We start from the raw sequence: 21,643 nt of genomic DNA on the forward strand, positions 1-21,643 counted from the left end.
ACTGGAAATCCCAAGCCCCGATGAGAGGCTTGGAGCTTTCAGCTCCATCCCGCATTCACCAGAGAAAGAGAGGAGCTGGAAACCAGGTTAATAATCAATCATGCTTATGTTGAAACTGCCATGAAACACTCCAGGCAACAGTGTCAGAACTGAGTGGCATTACAGAACACCCAGTTGGGGTCTGCTGAAGAATTGCTTGGTGTGTGGGAAAAAAAACTCACACATCTGGTGTCAGAAGAGTGGTGTTGAGTGTGTGAATAAGAAAGGCACTCTGGGTCTCCTATCCTTACAGCCTCCCTCATATGAGTGATGGAATACCGTGTTCCACTGCCTGCCCTGGCACAAGCCCTTTCCTGGAGAGCTTCCCTCCCAATAATGCCTCCTGCCCAAAGTGCCCACCGGCGTCAGGTAGCTCGTCACAGCAGCTGAGCTGGGCCAACTGGGTTCAGGGTGCGTGTGAGTCAAGGAGACCCAAGGGCCAGTCATTTGATAACGGTGAGCTCTTACGCTGAATGGCCATGTGGAGTTAGGGCTGAGGCTGCAACATTGCTGAGAGTGGCCTAAGAGAGGGGACACTGGTGCTGTGACAGCCACCATGCATCCCCGGAGAGAGACTGAGAGACTGGCTGCCGACCCCCGCAAGCTCCCCAGCCCCCAGCTTCAGTTCCATGACTGGGCTTTGTTCCTGTGAGCTTGCCCTGTGCCCCAGTTATCTATTGGTAGGCTACAAATACTCCCAAAACTTAGTGGCTTCCGACAGTTGTCATGTTCACTCATGATTCTGTGTGTTAGTGATATGAGCTGGGCTCAGTGCCATCAGCCTTCTGGGCTGAGCTGAACTTGGCTGCTCTAGGCTTGGCGTCACTCACCTGTCTGGGGTCTGCGTCTATGTGGTCTCTCATCCTCCAACAGGCTAGCTCAGACTCATGTTCATGGTGGTAGAAGAGTTCTCAGCCTAATGGCAGAAGCTGCAAACCCTCTTAAGATCTAAGCATAGAAGTCAGTGTCACCTCTGCCACATTTAATGGTCAAAGCAAGTGAGGCGGCCACTCCAGATGCAAAGGATAGGAGAAGAAACTCCACCTCTTCATGGTGGGACCTTGAAAAATTGTGGCACTTTTTCACACCTGCATCATTTAAGTAATGACTTTCATTCAGTTCTTTGAATAAGTTTCTGTGCCATGAAGAGAGGTTTAGCTAAAATGTAGGTGCAGACACAGATTCTTAGCCACGGAGACACCAAATCCTTCCTTCCTTTCTCCATTCCATGAACACCAAATAAAAACAACAGTTCCCTTTGTTGGTCACATGCTGTGTGCCAGAACCTAGTTCATTTAGAGCACACAGCTCTATGAGGGACGGGCTTTTCTGGGTCTGGGTCCCTTTCTATAGATGAGGAGGTAGAGACTGTTTTTTGTTGTTTGTTTGTTTGTTTGTTTGTTTGTGACAGGGTCTCGCTCTGTCACCCAGGCTGGAGTGCAGGGGCATAATCACAGCTCATTGCAGCCTCAACCTCCCAGGCTCAAGAGAACCTCCCACCTCAGCCTGCTGAGTAGCCTGAACTACAGGCATGCACCACTGTGACCAGCTAATTTTCATTTAATAGTTTGTAAAGACAGGGTCTCCCTGTGTTGCCTAGGCTGGTCTCAAACTCCTGGGCTCAAGCGATCCTTCCACCTCTGCCTCTGCAATTTCTGGGGTTACAGGCATGAGCCACCGCACCTGGCCAGGCAGAGACCTTAAAAGGTTCAGCCAATCTCCAAAGTCAGGCAGGGTGTAAGTGGCAGGTGAGGGTAGGGAGCTGGGATCCAAGCCCAGGGATGCAGGAAGCCAGCCCCAGCACTCAGCTCCACTCTGGGACTGGCCAAGGAACTGGAGCATTCAAGAGGAGGAAGACAAAGTCCCTGCTGCAACCCTCCCAGGCTAGCAGGTACACAACCAGGCCTGAGATGCCTGAGTCGGCAGTCGGGGAGGGGAAGCAGGCGGGAGCAAGCATTTCATGGTGGGAACCGGGCAGGGGCTGGAAGGAAAGGGAGGAGCTCACCTGTGCACAAAAGCATCAGATCAATAAGGGCCAGGCAAGTCAACAACTCAGGCCACAGGTCTTCAGTGAGCTGGGGAAGACTGCATGGGATGAGTGTGTTGTGCCCAGGAGCCCTTGGCCCTCTTCCTATTCGGGCTAATGATTGACAACCTGACTTCCGTGCCCGGGGTGGTCAAGATTCCCCTGTGACCCCTGGAGAGTGAAGGGCCATGTGCCTCTGATGTGTCCCTCCTCAAAGAGGCACAGATCTTTTCTGGTGCTGAATAACAGCAGTACCAATGCAGATGCAGGCCTGGTGTGGGGGTTCCCGCTGAAGATCCCAGCACTTCAAGAGGCCAAGGTGGGAGGATCACTAGAGGCCAGGAGACCAGCCTGGGCAACATAGTGAGACCCTGTCTCAAGAAAGAACAAACCAAAGAAAGAAGGAAAGAAAGGAAGAAAGGAAGGAATGGACGGAAAGAAAATAAATTAGCCAGGCACGGAGGATTACTAGAGGCCAGGAGACTAGCCTGGGCAACACAGTGAGACCCTGTCTCTACAAAAGAAAGAAAGAGAGAAAGAGAGAGAGAGAGAAAGAAAGAAAGAGAGAGGGAGGGAGGGAGGGTGGGAGGGAGGGAGAGAGAGAGAGAAGGAAGGAAGGAAGGAAGGAGAAAGAGAAAAAGAAAGAGAGAGAAAGAAAGAGAGAGGAAGAGAGGAAGAAATAAAGGAAGAAGAAGAAAGAGAGAGAAGGAAGGAAGGAGAGAGAAAGAGAGAAAAGAAAGAAAGAGAAAGAGAGATAAAGAGAGAAAGGAAGGAAGGAAAGAGAGAGAAAGAAAGAGAAAGAAAGAAAGAGAGAAAGAGAGAGAAAGGAAGAAAGGGAGGAAGGGACAGAAAGAAAATAAATTAGCCAGGCAAGGAGGATTACTAGAGGCCAGGAGACTAGCCTGGGCAACACAGTGAGACCCTGTCTCTACAAAAGAAAGAAAGAGAGAAAGAGAGAGAGAAAGAAAGAAATAAAGGGAGAAAGAGAGAGAGGGAGGGAGGGTGGGAGGGAGGGAGAGAGAGAGAAGGAAGGAAGGAAGGAAGGAAGGAGAGAGTAAGAGAAAAAGAAAGAAAGAGAGAAAGAGAAAAAGAAAGAAAGAGAGGAAGAGAGAAAGAAATAAAGGAAGAAAAAGAAAGAGAAGGAAGGAAGGAGAGAGAAAGAAAGAAAGAGAAAGAGAGATAAAGAGAGACAGAAAGAGAGATAAAGAGAGAAAGAGAAAGAAAGAAAGGAAGGAAGGAAGGAAGGAAGGAAGGAGACAGAGAAAGAAAGAAAGACAGAAATAGAGAGAAAGGAAGAAAGGAAGGAAGGAGAGAGAAAGGAAAGAAAGAGAAAGAAAGAAAGAGAAGGAAGGAAAGAGAGAGAAAGAGAAAGCAAGGAGAGAGAGAAAAGGGAGAAAGAAAGAGGAAGAAAGGAAGGAAGGAGAGAGACAGAAAGGAAAGAAAGAAAGGAAGGAAGAAAAGAGGGAGAAAGAGAAAGAGAGAAAGAAAGGAAGGAAGGAGAGAGAGAGAAAGAGAGAAAAGAAAGAAAGAAGAAAAGAGAGAGAGGGAGGGAGGGAGGGAAGGAAGAAAGGAAGGAAGGAAAGAGAGAGAAAGGAAGGAAGGAAGGGAGGGAGGGAGGGAAAAAGAAGAGAAGAGAAGAGAAGAGAAAAGAAAACTAGCCAGGCATGATAGCATGCACCTATAGTCTCAGCTATTCAGGAGGCTGAGGTCGGAGTATTGTTTGAGCCCAGGAGTTCAAGGTTTCAGTGAGCTATGATCACACCACTGCACTTCAGCTTGAGTGACAGAGTGAGACCCTGTCTCAAAATACTAATACAAATATAATAATAATGCAGATGCCTCTATAGTCTGCTCTGTGCCACACACTGCACCACTCAGGTATGTGGGCCACTGGGGCCCCATCTCAGCTCTGGGCTTACAAGCTCTGTCACGGCCCCGGCCAATGAACACTTCATTTCATTTTCTCATTTGTTAGCTGGTGACCGTAAGACACACCTCCTAAGTCTATGCTGAGTGAGGTATCTCAGGTACTTAGCACAGTGTCTGGTACTTAGCAAGTACTTGTAAACATTATGATTTTTGAAAAGGGCGTCAACGCTCATTCATTGACCATGCAAGGTGATGGGTGGGTTTCAACAGCACTGCTTCACATTCATGCTTATCTCGTTCTCTCTGTTCCCCGATAACCTGCACAGGAGTTGATGGACATAGGATCCCTTTATGCTACTAAAGGGGATCATGATACATGACAGGGCTAATTTGTGGGGCATTTGGTCATCTTGAAGCAAAATGGCAGCTGATGCGTGTTTTCAAATGAGCATATCTGCTGAGGCTGAACCGAGTGGGGTCGGGGGCTCCAGAATTACTAAATCGTAACTGTTCTTACAGAAAACTTCAAGTAGCAACTTTAACCAAGAGGTGGCCAAGACCCTGCCTGAAGCCATTTGTGTGACTATTGCTGTTGGCTCTAAATTCATCTCGTCCGTAACCAGAGGAATGCATTTCTACCACCTCAAGGGGAAGGCAACCTCCATTTTCCTGTTCATAAAAAATTTTTAGTCATTTTCTGAATTGGAACTTCCAGGAGAATATTCCACAGGTGCAAAGTTTATGACCTTTAAATCGCAGCGCTAGCGTTTCCTCTCTTGCGGTAGGAGTGCCTGTACTCGCGTCAATAAACTTTTGCCTTCTCCTCTCCCCTCTCTGGTCCTTGTGTTTCTGCCATTACAAAGCCGGAAGGGTGGCGGGGTCACCAGCTCTCATGAGGAAGGGGGGCCAAGCACGCCCCGTCACTGGTCGGCAGGGAGACATGGGCACGCACACTGTGGGTTTTGGTGGGGTTGGTGTGTGGGGTGCACACCCACATGCTGCTGTGCGGACTTGTTCCCATGAAATGAGTCTTTCATGGTGGGGAGGGAATATCCGTCTATTTGATTGTATGCCTGTCAGCATTGTTCTAGGGAGAGAATATTCTAGAGCGGTGCCAGCAGACAGTCACCACAAAGTGTCAGCTGAGGAACGCACCTTCATCTCCCTCAGGCAGCTGAGCCATTACTTCCCGTTCCCCCGATGCTGCCCGCACAACTCCAATGCTTTATTCCTCCGACTATTCGATATTTATCAGACCTCTTTTGTGGGGGGATACACAGACAACAGGCCCAGGTCCCACCTTAAGAAGCTCACCTTTGGGGAGGGGAGAGGGGAGAAAGAAAAGCAAACGAAGGACAGGTGCCCCAGCATCAGGCAGACAGAACACCCGATTCAGCCTGGAGACAGGGAAGGCTTCCTGGGTGGGTTGGCACCGCCACTGGGACTCAAAGGATGAATAGATCCCACAAAAAAGTCGTATGATGTACAAACGTTCAGAAGAGGGACAGGGTGCAGGCTCAGGGCCCCTCAGCGGCACACAGGGCCGTGGCCACACTGCACCATGACTGCGTGTCCCCCTGTGCCTCCCACCCACTGGACGCCAGCTCCTGGAGGACCTAGGTGGCCTCTCCCTCATCTGTGACATCCCCAGCACCTGGCACTGGTGAGACCACTTGGCGAATGGTGAGCGACTCAAACGACGGCCATCACGCAGCTGACCCGGCCGCGAAGGGCCTTGCCATCCTTCCTTCCATGGAACCCACCCGGGCCTTGGGATTCTGTCTCACGGTGCCTGAGGGGGGTCTCAGGCACCACCTCCCTCAAAGCCCCAAGACCTTTCTTACCTCTGCACCAAGTCACAGAAACAACAGGGGGTCCTGCACAGCCATTGTAAGAATGTTGAAAATGCAGACTTTTAACCCCATGACACCAGGGCCACCTGCAGAGGCAGGACACGCTTCTCTTCTGCCATCTGTCCACCCGTGGCAAAGGAAGACAGATGGGTGGAACATCACACCCTCTGCAAAAAAAAAAAGAGTCTTTGATCACACAAAAATGTTTGGTAAACTTCTCCAGAGTTAAACTAATTGGTTTGGGGCAGATCTAATCTCCTGGATGCTTTGCTGCTCAATTAGTACTGGTCAAAATGTTTGAAGTTCAGAGGAGAGCGGCTTCTCAGAGGACAAGCCCATTTGAATAATTAGCATCACAGGGTGTTCCCAACACAGCCCACCCTCCTGGGGAGATGAAAGAGACATCTCCCCTATAACTGTTCTGGCTCCACTGCCAATGGAGACCTCTGGAAAGCTTTAAGAACAGGTGGCCTCTGCCCTTCCCCTGAAAACTGAGTGTGGGAGGGAGCCTGTTCCAGGCCACAGCCTGGCAGGAAGAGAGCAGGCTTGGAGGGGAGGCCCTCTCCCTCTTCTGAATGTTTGCACATCACACGACTTCTTTTCTGTGGGATCTACTCATCCTTCTAGTCCCAGGGGCAGTGTCAACTCACCCAGGAAGCCTTCCCTGTCCCCAGGTTGAACCACACGTCCTGTCTGCCCCTGTGCTGCCAGGCTCGGGCACCCATGCTTTGCTTGCTTTTCTTTCTCTCCTCTCCACTCTCCAAATGTGAGCTCCTTAAGGTGCGACCTGGGCCCATTGTGTACCACACCACAGGTATTGATAAGTATTGAAGAGATGAATGGATGAAGGAATGAATGAGTGAATTAATGAATAAAATTTGTGTAAGCGGCACCGGGGGAACAGGAAATAACAGCAAAGACATCTAAGGGAGATAGATGTGCGCTGTTCAGCACTGTTGACACCGTGGGCTGGATTGTTCCTTGCTGTGGGGCCTGTCCTCACCTTATGAGACGTGTGGCAGCAGCCCTGGCCTCCACCCACCAGACACAGGAGCACACACCTTCTCCCCATCATGTGACAACCAAAAAGATCCTCAGACATTGCCAGATCACCCCAGTTGAGAACTACTAGGCTAGACCAACAACTTGTCTTTTTTTGGGTCTGAACAAAACATGGTACCAATAGCTTCAATTCAGAAAAGGTTTCCCTTCTCCGGCCAGCACCTGTCTCTTTCCCACCCTGTAGTGATAAGAGGGAGATTTAAAAACTACGATTCTTTTTTTTTTTTTTCTGAGCGGGAGTTTCATTATGCTGCCCAGGCTGGAGTGCAGTGGCATGAAAGCAGCTCACTGCAGCCTCTGCCTTTTTAGTATTTTTAGTAGAGATGGGGTTGCCAGGCTGGTCTCGAACTCCTGACCTCAGATGATCCACCCGCCTTGATCTCCCAAAGTGCTGGGATTGCAGGCATGAGCCACCGCACCCGGCCTTAAATTCCAGTTCTTAGTGACTAATTTGCAGTATCACAGCCTATTTTGAGGTTGTGTCTCCCGGGCTTTGAATCCAGGCTGTCACTCGCGAAGGCCATTTCATCTCTCAGAGCCTCGGCATCCCCACCACAAAGTATGAAGAGTGCCAGTCCCATTTGTACAGTGGGCAGTCCATGAAATCACGTGGGTGGTGCACCCACACAGTAGGGCTTGCACATGGCAGCTACCGTACTGTGTCTGCTCTTCTCCCTTCAGGAGGAGGGGCTTCCCAGGGTATGAGAGTCTAACCTGCTACCAAGTCCTTCAACGGTTGGCATAATTCAGTTCATTCAAAGCCTGTCTTGCCCACTTAGAAAGAGCCAGAGGCCTCCATGCTCTCTGACAGGCGCCCGGGCTCAGGGCAAGAGCATGAGCCTTGGGGCCAGTCAAGCCAGACCCAACCTCCAGCCGTACCATTGCCCAGCACGTCCAGGCCTGGTCACTCAGCATCCCGCTCTCCTGAGGAAACAGGATTAACAACCCTCATCTCACAAGGTCTCCGGAGGATTAAATGAGTCCTTAGGTTCACAGATGCTGTGGAATTATTAACTGCGGCTCAGTCGGTGTGGCGAGGCCAAAGCCCAGAAGGCTGGGATGGGAACGTGAGTACAATTCCTTCAGGGAGGGGCCCTGGGAGGCCCCAGGCAGCTTCCCCTCTGGTGTGGCTTGTTAGACCGGCACAAGCTGGGTGTAAGTCTGTTAACTGAGCACCAGATCTGCGACCCTCGGCTTCCAGAACCGAGTATATCAGCATGAAGGGACAGGCATGTTCAGACACGGGGTTGCTTTTTAAGCAAGAAACTGTTCTTCCAAACGAAACCAGCAGCAGCACCGGAGATCTTGGAGGTCTCTTTCACGCCCAAATGCAGAGATTTTTGTCTTTTCTGAAATCAAGCACCCACAGCCCTCTTCTTGTGGCAGTGAGAACCCCGAGGCCCATTGAGACTCATCCTGTCCACTGCGCACAGCACGGCTGGGGTCTGAGAGGCCTCAGGCCCGGCCCAGGCCTCCTGCCACTGTGCTCGGATGAACCCTGGTCTCCAGGTCCACGGGGAGGACAGGTCTTTCCAAGGCTGCTGGCTGAGTCACATCTGTGCAGCCCTCCCCGCCCTGGGACGGGGGTAGGGTTCCCTGGGGACCTCATGCAGCCCCCGCGACCCCCCTGCCATGGCCAGCCTTGAGAATGAGAGCTAGAAATGCCCTGAGCAGCCCTTAGGTCCATCAGCCCCCTTCACAGACAAGTGTCCAGTGGCCGGCACACAGTTCCAGCTGGTGCTGGAACACACCCCCAGCCCCCATGCAGAGGTGATGGAACCTCCAGGCACTCCCCAGAGGGGCTGCTGAGAGTGGGTGTGGGGAGACTGTGAGTGTGGAGCCAGGAGACCGCCGAGGCCTTGCTGTGTGGCCTTGGGTGAGCTGCCCGACCGCCGTGAGCCTCTGGGTCCCCCTCTGTGGAACAGGGACTCCATTCTACAGATGTCATTGCAGGACTGGGAGAGGTGGCATGACAGTGGGACAGGCGCACTTCCTGCACACAATGGAGCTCCAAACGGCAGCCCCTGTTCCTTCTGATGTGGCGTATTTAGGACGCAGCTGCATGAAGGTAGAAAACCAGTCAGCCGAAGGCCAGCTCATGGGAAGCAAGCAGGTGCGACCTCCCAATGTGCTTCCTTGTCCTGAATAGGACCTCCCTTGGCTCAGAGCTGGGCTCGAGCTAATTCAGCCCAGGGAACAGGGACTGAGAGCTTCCAGCAAGGGAGGTGGAAGAAAGATCATGCACTCTTCTGGGGAACCCCTTCTTCCCAACACAGACCGCAAAGCGGGGAGGCCCTGCCCTCCGGCCCCACCAGGTGGCTGCCTGTCCTTCTCCCTCAGTTGAGGGATCCTCCTCGGTGGCCTCCTGAGAGGATCCTCAGCCAGGATTTCTATGCTTATGATCACTTTGGCTTCTGGTCAACACTGGTTTTGCAGAAGAAAAAACGGAGGGTCAGGGAGGCCATTAAAAGCAGAGCCAGTGGGAAATGCACGACAGGACCTTGAACAGCCAGGCCCAGGGAGCAAGCCAGTTCTCTGCTTCTGTACCCTCTTAAGAAAGCACTTAGGCCTCTCGGAGACCGTTTTTCTCTTCTGTAAAATGGTACCATCTCAAAAGCCCTTCCAGGCTGGGTGCGGTGGCTCGTGTCTGTAATCCCAGCACTTTGGGAAGCCCAGGAGGGAAATCACCTGAGCTCAGGAGTTCAAGACCAGCCTGGGCAACATGATGAGACTCCATTTCTCCAAAAATAAAATATTAAAAATGTTTAAAGCCCTTTCCAAGCTAAAATTTGGTTATTTTAATCCTCAAATTCCTGGAGTCTAGGAACACAGGTTCCCTCTCTCTGGCACATCTGTGTCACTAGCTCCGGGTGGTCTGTCCCTGCAGAGGTTGTGGGTGTGGAGCACGGCGCCAACTCTGGGTGCCCGTATTTGGGGGGGAGCTCACAACCCCGCCGGCCTGGTCTCCAGGTTGTTTGTCCCTCCCTGGCTCTTCGTCACCTGCCCAGGAATGCCGGCACTGGTAGGAGACCTCGGAGCCGCTCAAGGCTCTTGTTGCGGCCGGGCGCGGTGGCTCACGCCTGTAATCCCAGCACTTTGGGAGGCTGAGGTGGTAGGATCACGAGGTCAGGAGATCAAGACCATCCTGGCTAACATGGTGAAACCCCATCTCTACTAAAAATACAAAAAATTAGCCAGGCGTGGTGGCTGGCACCTGTAGTCCCAGCTACTAGGGAGGCTGAGGCAGGAGAATGGCGTGAATCCAGGAGGCGGAGCTTGCAATGAGAGGAGATCGCACCACTGCACTCCAGCCTGGGCGACAGAGCGAGACTCAGTCTCAAAAAAAAAAAAAAAAAAAAAAGCGTCTTGTTGCCAGGTGTTTGCAAAGCTCGTGTTTCCTGCACAGATCCTAGCAGAGATTGCTTGAAGTACTTGGAATATGGAGGGACAGATTGCATCGATGTATCCCATCCTGTTACAGATTTTATCTTTCTCTCTTTTTTCATAAAAAGGGAATTTAGTAGAAAAGTATTTCTTCAAAGTTGAAGGTCAAATTAACATCTTGACATTTTATCTCCTAGATCACAGTGAAGAATTCATGAAATAAGACAGAAAATGCACACGGCAAGGTGCTGGCCCCAAGCAGGGGTGAGGCAGGTCCTCCCGGGGCTGGGGATTTCCACACCTGGGAGGCTGGCTAAGCACTGACCCATGAGTCCTCAGGACACCCTGCGGGGAGGGTTCTTGTTTTCCAGATAAGAAGATAAATTTTAAAAATCCTGCAGTCACAGACAGCGAGTGGCAAAACTGAGAAATGAACCAATGTCTTCCACATGGAGAAAAGTGACTGGGGCTACTGGCTCTTTAGCTTCTGTAGCTCAGAGGAAGCAACTCAGGTGGGCTGGGACCCCCGCGCCTGCTTCAGGCATCTGCTCTCTGAGGACCCCACTTTCAGGTTTGCCTCTGCACGTCCCCAGTAGAGCAGGAGCCTCTCCCCAGATACATGGATCCCGGAACGAGACAAAGACGCCTTTTTCTTACCCATTGGTGCCCATTCATTTCATGTTATAATTTTCTAGTCTAAATGTACTTTTTAAATTTGTCAGACAAGCTGGGAAATTATAGACTATTCTGCCCTCCCTGTATTCTTCCATTTTTCTGTCCATCTAATATACAAAGGAATAATACAAATCATTTTTTGGGCCAGAAACGGTGGCTCATGCCTGTAATCTCAGCACTTTGGGAGACCAAGGCAGGAGGATCACTTGAGCTCAGGAGTTTGAGACTAGCCTGGCCAACATGTGGAAACCCTGTTTCTACTAAAAATACAAAAAAATTAGGCTGGGAGCAGTGGCTCACACCTGTAATCCTAGCACTTTGGGAGGCCGAGGCGGGTGAATCACGAGGTCAGGAGATCGAGACCATCCTGGATAATATGGTGAAACCCTGTCTCTACTAAAATTACAAAAATTAGCCAGGCGTGGTGGTGGGCACCTGTAGTCCCAGCTACTTGGGAGGCTGAGGCAGGAGAATGGCGTGAACCCGGGAGGCAGAGGTTGCTGTGAGCCACTGCACTCCAGCCTGGGTGACAGAGCAAGACTCCATCTTAAAAAAAAAAAAAAAAAAAAAAAATTAGCTGAGCATGGTGGCGTGCACCTGGGGTCCCAGCTACTTGAGAGGCTGAGGTAGGAGGATGGCTTGAGCCTGGAAGGGGGAGGTTGTAGTGAGCCGCAATGGCGCTACTGCACTCCAGCCTGGGAGACAAAGAAAGACTCATTCTCAAAAAATATAGAAAAATAAAAATCATTTCTCCCCCAGTATCAGGTGCTTTTCATGCATTGCCTAGGAGCTCAGTTCTAGTGTCCACCCCAAATCCCAGAGTGAATCAACCCAGGCCTTCAATCCCAAGCCTGTGGTCATTCACGCTGCCTCTCTGTCCCCCTTAGAACCATCCTAAAGGTATGGGCTTGCTCTACCCATCCCTGGCACCTAATTAAACCCGTGGAAAGGCTTCCAGGGGAGATGAAAGGGACCAGCCATACAAAACTTCCCATATAAAGGGCTTCTCATCTTTAAAGCTCTATCTATTTATCATCTATTAATATTTTTTAAAGAAGGTAATTGAGTCTCCCTACATAGTTCACAGGCAGATGGAGACGATCTTTCCTTTTTTCTTATGAAGAAAGAAGCCTAGAGATGGGGGAAGGGGGGCTTTCTTGGGGAGACAGGTGTTCAAACATGAACTAGAATGCAGATAGCAGCAGCTCATTTTTCCCTTCAAACAGCCTGATCCAGACTCTCTCTAGGTTACCCCTTGTGGTTACAACTCAAATCTGCGTAAAGATGCCCTGCCAAGGGGAATTAGAAGGTCACCAAGCCTTCCTTAGAGCTGGAAAGCTCTAGAGCTCCTCCAAAGTTCCAGGGCTGGCCTTCCTCTCCCCTCGCATGACGCTGGGGTGCTGATACTCGCTTCCCAGGGCTGCTGTGGGACTCCAAGGGCTAACTCAAGGAGAGTCCCTAACCCAGGCCTGGCACAAAGAGACACGTTATGATCCTTTGCTGGCCTACCACTGAAATCTGTAATTATCAAGCTGCATTGATTATTGGCAAGGAGAAAATATGTTATAATTTTTAAAAATTATGTAAATTATCTTCTAGACTTAAAAAAAACTTTCTATGACTATATCTGCCTCTGTTTCTGCTTGTATAGAAATTAAAATTTTGCCTTTTCCTGTGAAATTATGTTTTATAGCTTACTGGCTTATGATAATAATCCTTTGTACTTTTGCAGGGCCTTTTATCTGGGAATCTCAAAGCACTTCATAAACTTTAATTAATTCTTGCAACAAGCCCCGTGAGGTAGGTAAATATTATTATCCCCATTTTACAGATAAGGGGAGTGAGACATTGAGAAGTTAAGTAATTTGCCGAAGGCCCCAAAGCAGTTAGTAGCTAAGTCTGAACAAGACCGCAAGCTGACTGTCTCAGGCCTGGCTTGGCCCCACGGGGGCCGCCCTGCTGGTTTCCCTGACCCACCCCAGGACGTGACTGACAGGGAGACCTCAATCAATTGCAGCGCCTGTATTAAATACATGTTGTACGGCTTACAGGCATTATGGGGAATTATCGGGGCTGACTCATAAGTTTCACCCTGGTACTGGCCTATCTTCATGTGAGCTGAGCAAAGCCTGCAAACCCATTTCTCAGGTCAGAATGCTTCTGCTCCTCAACCCTCTCCCTCGGAAAACTCTCGCTTCCCTCATACTTGGACTCAACCAAGCATCTGCTGTGTGCCGAGCACAGGGCTCGTGGCTTTTTTTTTGCCTGTGCTGTCTCCTCGAAATACATTCTTAAGACAACCCTATGAGTGACTGTTGTTATCCCCGTTTTACAGATAAGGAAAATGGAGGCTCTGAAAGTGAAGTGGCATATTGGGGTCACACAGGAGAACTAGGATTCCAACCATGTTCTGGTTTGAAGTTGATGCTCTTGTCACTCAGCCAGCTGACACCTGGTTGTGCTGCAGGAAGGCTTATTAATCCTACAATGGCATTTCCAGAGGACGTTGGTAAGTGAGTGAAGCGATTCCATTTTAACCATGAGCCAGGCTGAGCTAATAGTTTCTGTTGTTGGGTGCATGGATTAATAGGCGACTCTCCTAGGAGAGTGTGCGTGGTTCCAGAATGGGGCACAGTTGCCCCTGAGAGACCCCTTGCTGATGGCTCTCCTTGTCTTACTCAACAGCCTCACCACCAGCAGCAAAGAAAGCTCCTTCCCTTGTCCTGGAGACATTGAAGCGGCTCCGGATGCTTTGCTCTTTCCTCCAATATGACTGTTGAAGTCAGACAAGCCTGGATTTGAACTCTGGTTCTGTACCCATTGTGGTTAATCTTCGGCAAGTTCCAACCTCTCCCTGCCTCAGTTTCCTCATTAGTAAAAGGAGCTGTGGCAAGGATCAAATGAGTTAACGAACACAAAATCCCACAGCACAGAGCCTCGCATGCGGCAAGGGCTCCGTCAGGGTCTGCATCTGCTCTGCCATTCCTGTCCCGCCAGCTGCCTGCATTCTGTCCTAGCAGAGCCGACTGAGGAGCACCAGAGCCATCCGATTCTTTCCTCTGTTGCTTTTGCCAAAATCCTGGCTTGGACTGTGGCTCTCCTTCACCCAGGTCATGACAACACCCAAGAGCAGTCACTACAGCTGCTCCTGCTATGTGACAGCTCGGAGAGACAGAGGATTAGCTGGGGTCACCCCGCTGTGGGATGTCATGCTTGTCTCTTTCAGATCCTGCTAAAGTGGAGTGTTGAACTTAAAGTGCTTCCTGCCTCCAAGCCTGCAAGCCTGGACCTCCCAGGATTCTCTTCTGCCCCTGACAGCGTTAGCATTGCAAGCGCAGCCTTGGGGAATGAAGTGTCCCTTCCCAGTGCCACTGAGAGAGGGGCGAGAACTTGGGTGCAGTCCCATGACCTGAATGAATGGTGTTTCTCAGGCATGGCAAATCTGAAAGAAATCAACACATTTTTCTGTTGGATTATCTCTTTAAAAATGGGAATGGCAGCACAAGCACATTTCAGTTCGAACAGGTTCTGCGACGCCAGCTCCCCTGCAGGCTCCTGTGTTCTTTCATGCTCCTCCAGCCGCTCTTCCTTTCAGGCCCTAAGAATGTGCCCCTAGCACTGGGGCCTGGAGTACAGGCCCCCAAATACTGCCTGCAGCTCAGCTCTGAAATGACATTAGCTGGGGGTGTTGGAGCCAGCCCGGCCACCAGTCCTCTTAGACTGGTTGTCTGGGACACTACCTGCAGGACAAGCCCTCAGCCCTTTCCTTCCCCTCACTGGACTGTGGGCATGACAGGGAAAGCATGTCCCATGTACTAACTTAGCCCAGAGGTGGCCTGTCTAGCCCCCTCTCCAGGTGACCTTGCCCCATAGGGGGAAATGGTACGTGCCGCTACCACTGCAGACTCCTGGGTACTTCTACCGGGCGGATGGCACTGCCACCAGGAGCCAGGGGCTGGCCACCAGCCTGGTGCTCCAGAATTCACAAGGCCTCCCCTGGTCTTGGGCCCCCTCACCCCATCAGTCTGCTGTCCTCTCAGCCTCCTGATCTGGGTTGGTCTGAGCCAGTCCCTCGGACCCTGACCAGGTGGAATTTCTGAGCCTGGCCTTGGCCAATCCCACCCAAGTCTGGCCCCGAGGGCCTGTCCTCCCCTTTCTTGGGCTGTCTGCCTCCCTAGACAGGCCTTTCTTATTTAAACAACAGCAGAATTGCATAAATATTTGCCAAGTCCATGTATCTAGACAACCTTGAGGACGCCCCACAATGGAGCATGGAATCCCTCCACAAACGGGAATTAGACTTCTTCACTGCCATGGGTCCTCCTAGAAGTTTCAAGACCACGGCAGAGAGCAACTGTAAAAGAATGAGGATGGTGTGTTTGTGTGTGTGTGCACACACCTGTGTGTCTGAGGCCCATAGAATCTAATGTGAAGGACCGAATACAAGCCACATTACAAAAATGGCCCCAAATACAGCAAAGCACATCTGGCAGGGCCAGGCCTCCCCTCTCCAATGATGAGGGTGGACAGAGGGGTGGGCTCATTCTTTAAGGCAAAGCTGTTTCTTCTCATTTGAGAAAATAACATTTATGGCCTGGCACTGTGGCTCACACCTGAAATTCCAGCACTTTGGGAGGTTGAAGTGGGAGGACTGCTTGAGCCCAGGAGTTGAAGACCAGCCTGAGCAACATAGTGAGACTCTGTCTTTACAAAAAACTTTTAAAAATTAGCTGGGTGTGGTGGTGCATGCCTGTAGTCCCAGCTACTCCAGGAGGCTGAGGTGGGAGGACTGCTTGAGCCCAGGAGTTAGAGGCTGCTGTAAGCTATGATCGTACCACTGTACTCCAGCCTGGGTGACCGGGCAAGACCCTGTCTTAAACAAAAAATTAATAGTAATTTTAAAAAGCAAGTGCTCCTTATTACAACCACCAGGATGCTTAATGGTTATGAGGTTTCCTTTCAGGGTGATGAAAACGTTCTGGAAGTCAACAGTGATGCTGGTTGCAGGACACTGTGAATCTACTGAATGCCACTGAATGGTACACTTTATTTATTTATTTATTTAAGTTAAGATGGAGTTTCGCTCTTGTTGCCCAGGCTGGAGTGCAATGGCTCAATCTCGGCTCACCGCAACCTCCGCCTCCCCGGTTCAAGCGATTCTCCTGCCTCAGCCTCCTGAGTAGCTGGGATTACAGGCACCTGCCACCACGGCCGGCCAATTTTGTATTTTTAGTAGAGACGGGGTTTCTCCATGTTGGTCAGGCTGGTCTCAAACTCCTGACCTCAGGTGATCCGCCCACCTCAGCCTCCCAAAGTGCTGGGATTATAGGCATGAGCCATCATGCCCAGCCAAATGGTACACTTTAAAATGGTAAATTTTGGCCAGGCACAGTGGCTCACACCTGTAATCCCAGCACTTTGGGAGGCCAAGGTGGGCAGATCACCTGAGTTAAGGAGTTTAAGACCAGCCTGGCCAACATGGTGAAACCCCATCTCTACTAAAAATAAAAAAAGTTAGCTGGGCATGGTGGCATGCGCCTGTAGCCCCAGCTACTCGGAGGGGCTGAGGAAGGAGAATCGCTTGAACCTGGGAGGTGGAGGCTGTGGAGAGCTGAGATCGCACCACTGCACTCCAGCCTGGGTAACACAGTGAGACTCTGTTTCAAAATAAATAAATAAATAAATAAATAAATAAAATATAAAATAAAATGGTAAATGTTACGTGTATTTGACCTCACTCACACACATTGTCCATCCCAGCTTGTGAGGCGTGCTCTGCACCAGGCAAGGTAAGGACACAGCACTGGACAAGACCCGCCCCTCCCGCCCAGTGTTCCTTCTGGTTAACGGCACAGACACTCTCAGTGAAGTGGGGGCTCGGCCAGCAACAGAAGTGAACGGGGCGGACTCCTCCACCAGCTATAGGCTATGGCGCTGACATCCGCTGGATGGAAGTGGTGCCCATCCCGCTGCTTCCAGGAGACAGGCAGAGTTACTGCAGCGGTGGCAGCCCCTCTGCTGCTTTTCCCTCCCCTCCCCCGGGGCACCCCGCAGCACCCCACTTCTAGAACTAAGAAAGGTGGGCTGTATTCTAAGATGTTGCTTGCAAGTCAGTCATTTGAAATGTGAGTTGTATTTTACCCCAGCAACACTGTGATGAAAGGCAACTGCAGGTCCCAAATAGCCCATGAAACCAAGTCAGCTCATGTATTTGAAACATTAAACACTTGTCATGAAAAATAATTGAAAATGATGGTCCTAGAATACAAACGGGAGCCTTGCTTCATGTGACCTCAGCAGCCTGTGGGTACAGATGCGTCTAGATTAGCAAGGGCACCAAAGACCTTACCTGCTCTCACCCCACCTCTCACACGGGTCCTCCTGGCCCTGAGAGCTACGCCCGCCCGGATGTCTCTAGGAGACCCATGCTGTGAGTTCTCTCTCCTACGACTGCAGCATGTGCCGAGGCCATCTTGGGGGCCAGCGTTGGTGCTGAGGGCAAAAGATGCCTTGGGGCCCTTGAGCAGCCTCCTGTGGCACGAGAGTCTTGAATCTGGTGACCGTCAGCCTGTGGGGCCCCCTCTGGCCCTTGGCCTGGAGGAATGGGGTAGGGAGGGGTGCAGTGAACCCCTTCACAATGCGCAGCACACTGGAGTCCAGTCTGCAAGTTGGCCGACATACTTGAAAGGAGTCACTATTGGGTGTCACTGGAGGCAGAAAATGTCTTGGTGGCTGGTCATTTCTGCTAATGCCATTGAAAGAACTTTCCAGAACTTAGGAGGTGAGGAACCAGAGAGCAACTTTTCACTCCCCTCAGTTTGTTCAATCTGTAGCCATTCACTGAGCATTGCCCGCATGCTTGCCCTTCAGTTTTGGATCTAGAGAAGTATACTTGCCATCGCCTAGCACTAGAAGGCCTGGATTCCTGCCTTGCTATTTCAACGGACATATAAAGCCTCCTTGAGCTTTCGTCTCCTTGTCTTTGAAACAGTTCTTTTTTGTTAGTTTGTTTGACACGGTCTCGCTGTTGCCCAGGCTGGAATGCAGCGGTATGATCATAGCTCATTGCAGCCTCGACCTCCTGGGCTCAAGCAATCCTCTCATCTCAGCTTCCTGAATAGCTGAGACTACAGGCACATGCCACCACGCCTGGCTAATTTTTTACTTTTTGTAGAGACCGAGTCTCATTATGTGGCCAGGCTGGTCTTAAACTCCTGGACTCAAGCAATCCTCTTGCCTCAGCCTCCCAAAGTGCTGGGACTGCAGGCGTGTACCACGGCGTCCGGCCTGAAACAGCTCCTGCTTCACAAAGCTGTTACAAGGGTTAAAGAAGATAAACACATGCCAGCATTCTGTAAGTTGGAACGCACTAGGTAAATGCCAAATAACTAAGTAAACACAGAATGCGTAGGCAGATGGCTTTGGGGTACAGGTTCTTCCAGGGCTTTATTACTGTTTTATTTATGATAAAATTAATGATAGAGTATGCAAATGCTTAAACCCACTACCACCTCAGAATAGTACCCTTCCCCATCCAAGCATGGTGGTGAACTCACAAGGAGTCAAATAAAATCAAAGTAAAATCTTCTGTGTACCTATACATATAGTGGGATACCAGGATGATATTACAGCACATGAATATTCTTTTCACGTAAATCCTGGTCAATTACCAATCCTGGTCAAAACATACAGGTCTAGAGTGAGGGCCCTTTGCCTGCTGCTTCAGGTCGGTGCTTCCCCAGCACCCTTGTGCACACAGATCATGAAGGCCTTTATCAAAAATCAGATTCTACCGGGTGCGGTGGCTCATGCCTGTAATCCCAGCACTTTGGGGGGCCAACGCAGGCAGATCACTTGAGGTCAGGAGTTCAAGACCAGCCTGGGCACCATAGCGAAATCCCTACAAAAAATACAAAAATTAGCCAGGTGTGGTGGCTCACGCCTGTAGTCCCAGCTACTCAGGAGGCTGAGGTAGGAGAATCACTTGAGCCTGAGAGGTGGAGGTTGCAGTGAGCTGAGATCACGCCACTGCACTCCAGCCTGGGTGAGACAGCAAGACCCAGTCTCAAAAAACAAACAAACAAAAAACAAAACTCAGGTTCTAGCTCAGAAGTTCTGGCGTATGGCCTGAGATACTGTGTTTCTACCAAGACCCCAGGATGCCACTGGGGCCCAGGCCTGGGTCTCACAGCCTTCATCCCAGGCAGCAGGTTCGGGTCACCTCGAGGGCTATAGGAGTAGCGTCTGGGCTCCAGCCCCCGAAGCATTTCTGTTTTCTTCGTCTGGGTGAGCCTGAGCATTGGCACATTTTAAAAAGCTCCCTAGGTGATTCTTACGTTAACCTAAGACTGTCCATTCCAGGGCAGATTTGTCAACCGAACAAAATGTTCATATTCTCTTACTATTAAAATAAAACATATGATGCTGTTTAGTGATCATGTCATGGGGATGCAATGAGAAAGTGGGAAAGCATCTGCCACAGGGGATGTCGGCACACAGCCACTCAGGCAGCGTGAACCATTGTCAACAACAGGGCAATATTAAAGACAGTTAAGATGGGAGGATAGCTTGAGCCAGAAGTTCAAGACCAGCCTGGGCAACATGGTAAGACTCGGTCTCTACTAAAACTCAGAAAATAAATAAAGTAGCTGGGCCTGGTGGTGTGAACCTCTGGTCCCAGCTACTCAGGAGGCTGAGGTAGGAGGATCACTTGAGTCCGGGAGGTCGAGGCTGCAGCGAGCTGAGATGGCACCAATGTACTCCAGTCTGAGCGACAGAGTAAGACCCTGTCTCCACCACCCACCCCAAAAAAAAAGTAAAACAAAAAATAGTTAACAATTGTATGACACAGAAAGTGAACTCTAATGTAAACTATGCACTTTAGTTAATAATAATGTATTGGTATTTCAATATTGGTTCATCAATTGTAACAAATGTACCATACTAATCAACGTGTTAACAGTGAGGAAATTGGGGTAGGAGAGTATATACTCTGAATGTTCTTCTCAATTTTTCTGAAACTTAAAAACACTCCAAAAATAAAAAGTCTATTAATTAAAGAAAAATTAATAACTGGTACCACACAGACACTGGCCAATGCTGAGTCCCACAGGCCCCCTGAGAAGCAGGGAGCAGCCCTTTAGTTACTGAATTATAGGGAGGGAGGGAGGGAAGGAAGCAGCGAGGGTCTCAAGGGATGCGGTGGGCTGCAGAATTATTTTGATATTTAAACAACTGGCATGGCCCTAACACCCGGATATCAACTCTGATGAATAATTTATTTTTAAGAGACAAGGTCTCATTCTGTCACCCAGGCTGGACTGCAGTGGCACAATCATTGCTCATTGCAGCTTCAAACTTCAAACTGCTCCCACCTCAGTCTCCCGAGTAGGCAGGACTACAGGTGCATGCCACCATGCCTAGCTATTTTTTAAAAAAAGTTTTGTAGAGACCAGGACTCACTGTGTTGCCCAGTCTGGTCTCAAACTCCTGGGCTCAAGCAATCCTCCTGCCTTGGCCTCCCAAAGTGCTGGGATCATAGGCGTGAGCCACCACACCCAGCCTATTTTTTAAAATATTTATTTATTTATTTATTTATTTATTTACTTATTTTGAGACCAGGTCATGAGACTGGCTAATTTTTGTATTTTTGGTAGAGACAGGTTTTCATCATGTTGCCAAGGCTGGTCTTGAATTCCTGGGCTCAAGCAATCCACCCACCTCAGCCTCCCAAAGTGCTGGGATTACAGGCGTGAGCCACTGCGCTCAGCCCCGGCCTATTATTATTGTTGTTATTATTTTATATTAGTTAAAAGGAGAAATGAAAAGAGCAAAGAAGTAGCAACCCAATAGAACAGGTACAATTACCCTCATTTTACACATGAAGAAACTGAGGCACAGAGAAGTTTGCTTTGTTCAAGGTCACGCAACTGTCCAATGGAGAAGCTGGCATTTGAACCCAAGTTTATCTGCCTCAAAACCTAAGCTCTTTTCAGAGGAGTGAGACTCTCCCTGGCCAAGATTGCTGGTACCTAGCTCGTCTGTTACCAGTTTACTCTCCTTCATGAAGATGGTCATGAAGCTGGCGTTTGCAAAGTGCCAAAAGTACAGCTGCACTTGTAATCTGGAGGCGAGAGCTCCTGCACAGCATGGCCACGCCCCTCCCTGGGCAGATCCCTTCCCTTCCCAGTGCCTCACCTTTACATCTGGAGAAAGTCAGCGTCGTAAGGACCCTTACAGCTCATCTGATCAGTTGTCCTGACTTCCCATTTTATAGATGGGAAAAGTAGGGTTCAGATAGGGAGACAACTCGGCTAAAGTCACACAACTCCTATGTGCAGAGCTGGGGCTGGGCACCAGGTCCTCCGCCACCCAGCACGCGGCTCCGCCTGCCCCCGTGGAGCCACAGTGCACGCATGTGCCGCTGCCCTTGGCCGGAGTGCAGATTAGAGCATGTTCGTTTTCATTGACTACGTACAAGTGCCCGTGTGCTGTGTGCAATTAAGCTGTGAGGGGCCATCTCCACCTTCAAGTCAGTGGGCTACAAGTCCACTCTCTGTGAGCCATGCTCAGTAATGTCACTGGGAGTTGTTCACAGGTGACTTCACAGAGGTGTGACAGTGTTACACATACCTCCCTTTGCTTCAAATGCACAGCTCAGCATCTTTCTGGATTCTTCATACAGGTCAGTGTGTGCTTTGCAAAGACTAAGGATAGATGAGAGCCGATTTAGTAC

This window comes from Pongo pygmaeus, chromosome 12 (assembly GCF_028885625.2).
Source record: "Pongo pygmaeus isolate AG05252 chromosome 12, NHGRI_mPonPyg2-v2.0_pri, whole genome shotgun sequence".
In the NCBI taxonomy this organism is placed as follows: domain Eukaryota; kingdom Metazoa; phylum Chordata; class Mammalia; order Primates; family Hominidae; genus Pongo; species Pongo pygmaeus.